At 40.6% G+C, this 7,170-nt stretch overlaps 1 long non-coding RNA gene across 1 annotated transcript; it reads right to left on the bottom strand.

Moving 5' to 3' along the window:
- Positions 1-781: 781 nt before the first annotated feature.
- LOC141096635 (uncharacterized) lies at positions 782-1,778 on the bottom strand. The gene is made up of 2 exons (XR_012233739.1): positions 1,603-1,778; positions 782-1,440 (listed from the first exon to the last, which is right to left on the bottom strand). It is a non-coding gene; the product is annotated as an uncharacterized lncRNA (long non-coding RNA).
- Between the last annotated feature and the right edge of the window lie 5,392 nt (positions 1,779-7,170).

The following is a 7,170-nucleotide window of genomic DNA, read 5'->3' as shown; positions in this document are numbered from 1 at the left end:
CAACATACATATATACTACATGCATACTACATGCATGCAACATAGATACATACAACATACAGTCATATGTAAAAGTTTGGGCACCCCTATTAATATTAACCTTTTTTCTTTATAACAATTTTGGTTTTTGCAACAGGTATTTCAGTTTCATATATCTAATAACTGATGGACTCAGTTATATTTCTGGATTCAAATGAGGTTTATTGTACTAACAGAAAATGTGCAGTCTGCATTTAAACAAAATTTGACCGGTGCAAAAGTATGGGCACCCTTATCATTTTCTTGATTTGAACACTCCTAACTACTTTTTACTGACTTCCTGAAGCACTAAATTGGTTTTGTAACCTCACTGAGCTTTGAACTTCATAGCCAGGTGTATCAAATCATGAGAAAAGGTATTTAAGGTGGCCACTTGCAAGTAGTTCTCCTATTTGATTCTCCTATGAAGAGTGGCATCATGGGCTCCTCAAAACAACTCTCAAATGATCTGAAAACAAAGATTATTCAACATAGCTTTTCAGGGGAAGGATACAAAAAGTTGTCTCAGAGATTTAACCTGTCAGTTTCCACTGTGAGGAACATAGTAAGGAAATGGAAGAACACAGGTACAGTTCTTGTTAACCCTCCGTCAGGCGCAATATAGATTCTCCTCAGTTCATGCGCAATGTGCCTGACAAGCACAGGTCAGAAAACCACCTATAGTAGCTACATATTTCAATTTCAGGACTATAGAAGTAGTTAGTGACCTTCATAGGAATGTATTAAAAGAGATTACACCAAATCAGATGCAAAAAAAAACATTTATTAACCATAAACTTATTAAAACTAAAAGTACCACTTTTCGGTAGTACCGCCAAATAGGCTCCAGTTATCTTTACTTAACTATTTCTTAAATATAAAATTATGGAAAAAAACTTAAAGGATATTGCACTTAGATGTTACTTAATTATTTTCTACTCATCTTCAGTGGTTTCAATTGCAGCAGAAGCAGCACAGGTACACTTAGAAAAGCAAGGCTGGCAGACGAAAGTTGCATGGGAAAAGCAGATTGATTCTTTACATATTTTGCAGTCATATTTAGAAAGCCTTCTGAAACCAGATACAAATGAGCAGGTAGTACAACTGCGTCTTTTAGAAGGTGGTAGAGTCGGTGTTTGTTCTGGAACGTCCTTGGGACGTCCTTTGTATTTTTATCTTTGCCCAAATAATAAGCTAGATCTGTGTCTGTTTCCTCTATCAGTGTCATCACCATCCTGCTCTGTTCCAGAATCAGTGTTACATTCTGCTACCTCATCTTCAGATGAAATGTCACTAGATTCCTCTAAATCCTCAGTTACTGCTGGTTCTTCCTCATCATCTTCTAACAAAAAAATCTTCATTTCTTCTAAATGAAGGGGTTTAGATGAATCATACTGTTTTCTGGCCATTGCAGCAGAAAATCTGAAGCAAGAGAGAAAGAGTATGTGTTAGGGCGCAATGTGCCTTAGAAGCCACCCTCCTTTTGTCTAAGAAAACAGTACTTATGTACACTAACTTAGCATTAATCCTTCATAAAACAAGCTAAATACACAATCGTGATGAATAAAAAAAGAAAATACTAACCTTTCAATTTGTGTTGAAATCAGGCGCAATGTGCCTGAGAAGCCAAAGTGTTGATATCTGCTCACTAGAAGGTCTGCTGAGTCACTGTGATATCAGGTTTCACAGAGCCTGTAGAGTCAGGAGATAACTAGGAGGGGTGGGGTTTTCTGATAAGTGGGCAAGGAGAGAGAAGTGAAACTAATTACTGTGTGCCTGTCAGATCTATTGCGCCTGACGGAGGGTTAAGCCCAGAAGTGGCAGGCCAAGAAAAATATCACAAAGGCAGAGAAGAAGAATAGTGAGAACAGTCAAGGACAATCCACAGACCACCTCCAAAGACCTGCAGCATCATCTTGCTGCAGATGGTGTCACTGTGCATCGGTCAACAATACAGTGCATGCATAACGCCTTTTTGTATGACCAAACAACTCAATCTTTGTTTCATCAGTTCACAGGACCTTCTTCCAAAATGTAACTGGCTTGTCCAAATGTGCTTTTGCAGACCTCAGGCGACTCTGTTTGTGGCGTGCTTGCAGAAACGGCTTCTTTCGCATCACTCTCCCATACAGCTTCTCCTTGTGCAAAGTGCGCTGTATAACTGACTGGTTAAATCTCTGAGACAACTTTTTGTATCCTTCCCCTGAAAAGCTATGTTGAATAATCTTTGTTTTCAGATCATTTGAGAGTTGTTTTGAGGAGCCCATGATGCCACTCTTCATAGGAGAATCAAATAGGAGAACTACTTGCAAGTGGCCACTTTAAATACCTTTTCTCATGATTTGATACACCTGGCTATGAAGTTCAAAGCTCAATGAGGTTACAAAACCAATTTAGTGCTTCAGGAAGTCAGTAAAAAGTAGTTAGGAGTGTTCAAATCAAGAAAATGATAAGGGTGCCCATACTTTTGCACCGGTCAAATTTTGTTTAAATGCAGATTGCACATTTTCTGTTAGTACAATAAACCTCATTTGAATCCAGAAATATAACTGAGTCTATCAGTTATTAGATATATGAAACTGAAATACCTGTTGCAAAAACCAAAATTGTTATAAAGAAAAAAGGTTAATATTAATAGGGGTGCCCAAACTTTTACATATGACTGTATATACCACATGCATGCAACATGCATACTACATATATACCACATATATACTACATGCATGCAACATACATATATACTACATGCAACATACATACTACATATATACTACATGCATGCAACATACATACATAATACATATATACTACATGCATGCAACATGCATACTACATATATACCACATATATACTACATGCATGCAACATACATATATACTACATGCAACATGCATACTACATATATACTACATGCATGCAACATACATGCATACTACATATATACTACATCCATGCAACATGCATACTACATATATACCACATATATACTACATGCATGCAACATACATACAACATATATACTACATGCAACATGCATACTACATGCATGCAACATACATACTACATATATACCACATGCATGCAACATGCAAACTACATATATACCATATATATACTATATGCATACTACATATATACCACATGCATGCAACATACATATATACAACATATATACTACATGCAACATACATACTACATATATACTACATGCATGCAACATACATACTACATATATACTACATGCATACTACATATATACCACATGCATGCAACATACATATATACAACATATATACTACATGCATGCAACATGCATACTACATATATACCACATGCATGCAACATACATACATACTACATATATACCACATGCATGCAACATGCATACTACACATATACTACATGCATGCAACATACATATATACTACATGCAACATGCATACTACATATATACTACATGCATGCAACATGCATACTACATACAGTATATACCACATGCATGCAACATGCATACTACATACATACCACATATATACTACATGCATGCAACATACATACAACATACATACAACATATGTACTACATGCAACATACATACTACATATTTACTACATGCATGCAACATACATATATACCACATATATACTACATGCATGCAACATACATATATACTACATGCAACATGCATACTACATATATACTACATGCATGCAACATACATACTGCATATATACCACATGCATGCAACATGCATACTATATATATACACCACATATATACTACATGCATGCAACATACATATATACTACATATATACCAAATATAAACTACATGCATGCAACATACATATATAATACATATATACTACATGCAACATACATACTACATATATACCACATGCATGCAACATGCATACTACATATATACTACATGCATGCAACATACATATATACTACATGCAACATGCATACTACATATATACTACATGCATGCAACATGCATACTACATACAGTATATACCACATGCATGCAACATGCATACTACATATATACCACATATATACTACATGCATGCAACATACATACAACATACATACAACATATGTACTACATGCAACATACATACTACATATATACTACATGCATGCAACATACATATATACCACATATATACTACATGCATGCAACATACATATATACTACATGCATGCAACATACATACTGCATATATACCACATGCATGCAACATGCATACTATATATACACCACATATATACTACATGCATGCAACATACATATATACTACATATATACCAAATATATACTACATGCATGCAACATACATATATAATACATATATACTACATGCAACATACATACTACATATATACCACATGCATGCAACATGCATACTACATATATACTACATGCATGCAACATACATATATACTACATGCAACATGCATACTACATATATACTACATGCATGCAACATGCATACTACATATATACTACATGCATGCAACATACATATATACTACATACAATATATTCATACAATACATACATATAGACATACAGTACATATAACATAGAGTACATACTCACCATCACTTGTCACTTTGATCCCTGAAGCCATTGTCATCTATGGAATAAATATTAAAATAACAGAGCACCAATATACTCACCCCTGATCCGCAGAAGTCCACGGGTGTCCCACGACGATCTTGCGTGGAGAACAGCAGCATCAGCTGATGCTACTGTTCTCTATGGGCTCCAGGAAACCAGTGTCGGGAGGTAGGTATCCTTCCGCCCTGTATTCCTCCGCCACTGTAAAAAACAAAAAAAAGTCCCTAGTCTCATTTTATGGCATTGATGTGTGAGAAATTTCCCATGCAGCTTTTGCCATAAAGTGAGACTAGGGACTTTTTTTTTCTTTACAGTGGCGGAGGAATACAGGGCGGAACGATACCTACCTCCCGACACTGATTTCCTGGAGCCCGTAGAGAACGGTAGCATCAGCTGATGCTGCTGTTGTACTTATGTCTATATGTATGTATTGTATGAATGTATTGTATGTAGTATATATGTATGTTGCATGCATGTAGTATATATGTAGTATATATGTATGTTGCATGCACGTAGTATATATGTGGTATATATGTAGTATGCATGTTGCATGCATGTGGTATATATGTAGTATATATGTATGTTGCATGCATGTAGTGTATATGTGGTATATATGTAGTATGCATGTTGCATGCATGTGGTATATATGTTGTATGCATGTAGTATATATGTAGTATGCATGTTGCATGTAGTATATAAGTATGTTGCATGCATGTAGTATATATGTAGTATGTATGTTGCATGTAGTATATATGTTGTATATATGTATGTTGCATGCATGTGGTGTATATATATAGTATATATGTGGTATACATGTAGTTTGCATGTTGCATGCATGTGGTATATATGAAGTATGTATGATGCATGCATGTAATATATATGTAGTATGCATGTTGCATGCAGTATATATGTTGTATGTATGTTGCATGCATGTAGTATATATGTGGTATATATATGATGCATGTATGTAGCATGTATCTAGCATGTAGTATGTATGTATTTTTTTTTTTACATTCAACACATAGGCCGAATGATGGGACTACTACTGTCCCATCATTGGCTAATGTGTCAATCACCATCAATCACTTGTAGTCCCATCGGACGATCCTGCACAGACCCCCGGCAGGCCAGCACAGCCCCCCAGCAGGCCGGTACAGACCCCCGGCAGGCCGGTACAGACCCCCCAGCAGGCCGCTCAGACCCCCGGACAGTCGGTACAGACCACCAGCAGGCCGGTACAGACCCCCACAGCCTGCACAGACCCCCGGACAGTTGGTACAGACCACCGGCAGGCCGGCACAGCCCCCCGGCAGGCCGGTACAGACCACCAGCAGTCCGCTCAGACCCCCGGGCAGTCGGTTCAGACCACCGGCAGGCCGGCACAGCCCCCCGGCAGGCCGGTACAGACCCCCGGCTGTCCGCACAGACCCCCGGGCAGTCGGCACAGATCCCCGGGCAGTCGGCACAGACCACCGGCAGGCCGGCACAGCCCCCTGGGAGGCCGGCACGGACCCCCGGGCAGTCGGCACAGCCCCCCGGGAGGCCGGTACGGACCCCCGGGCAGTCGGCACAGACCACCGGGAGGCCGGTACGGACCCCCCGGCAGTCCGCACAGACCCCCGGGCAGTCGGCACAGACCCCCGGCAGGCCGGTACAGAACAGTCGGCATAGACCCCCCGGAAGGCCCGAACTGACAGCACATCATGATGCGCACAGACCACGCATCATGCTGACGTCATTTCGGCAGCCAATCAGAGCCACAGCAGTGGCTCTTTGCATTATGGGAACTTCCGATTCCGATATCCGATATTGAAAAAATATCGGTACTCGGTATCGGAATTCCGATACAGCGAATATCGGCCGATACCCGATATTTGCAGTATCGGAATGCTCAACACTACTCCTAACGGGTGCCGAAGTGGAGGCTACAGGCAACCAAGTCTGCCCCCTCCCTCTCCCTCCGGTTTTGGCCGTTCGGGGAATCTCTTCCTCAGAGCTGCTCCCACCACCTTCCTGTCCCTCATGCCATGATGGGTCAAGGACCTCATCATCTACACTCCCCTCTTCAAACACCTGCTTCTCCTGGGTTGTCTCGCCAGCACCGTATGCACCAGAAAGTGGTAACTGAGTCTCGTCATCATCTGATGCGTACTGAGGTGTGCTGACCATAGGCACTGGCCCACCCGCCTCTTCAGATTCAGAGGGACAAAGAAGTTGCACATCACTGCATACTCCCTCTTCTTCACATTCTGGAATGCTGCTTGGCTGGCCCCCTCTTTCCAAACCAACAGATTCCGAGAACAGAAGTAGAGACTGTGATGGCTCCTGTCCAGGGCTCTCTGACTGCCTGGGCACTTTGGCAGGTGGTGAAGAGACAGATGGTTGCTCTTCGGTGCTCTGGCCCTGAGAGGATGTGGAAGTAATTGAAGTCGATGCGTTAGCTGCCATCCATCCGACAACGGCTTCAATTTGTTCCTCCCGCAGCAGTGGGATACGGTGAGGTCCTACAAAGCTGCACATAAA

Source organism: Dendrobates tinctorius, unplaced genomic scaffold, assembly GCF_039654945.1.
Source record: "Dendrobates tinctorius isolate UK_male_01 unplaced genomic scaffold, ASM3965494v1 ptg000075l, whole genome shotgun sequence".
NCBI lineage: Eukaryota > Metazoa > Chordata > Amphibia > Anura > Dendrobatidae > Dendrobates > Dendrobates tinctorius.
Note: the sequence above shows the minus strand (reverse complement) of the source record. Positions and strands in the feature narration are given on the sequence as shown.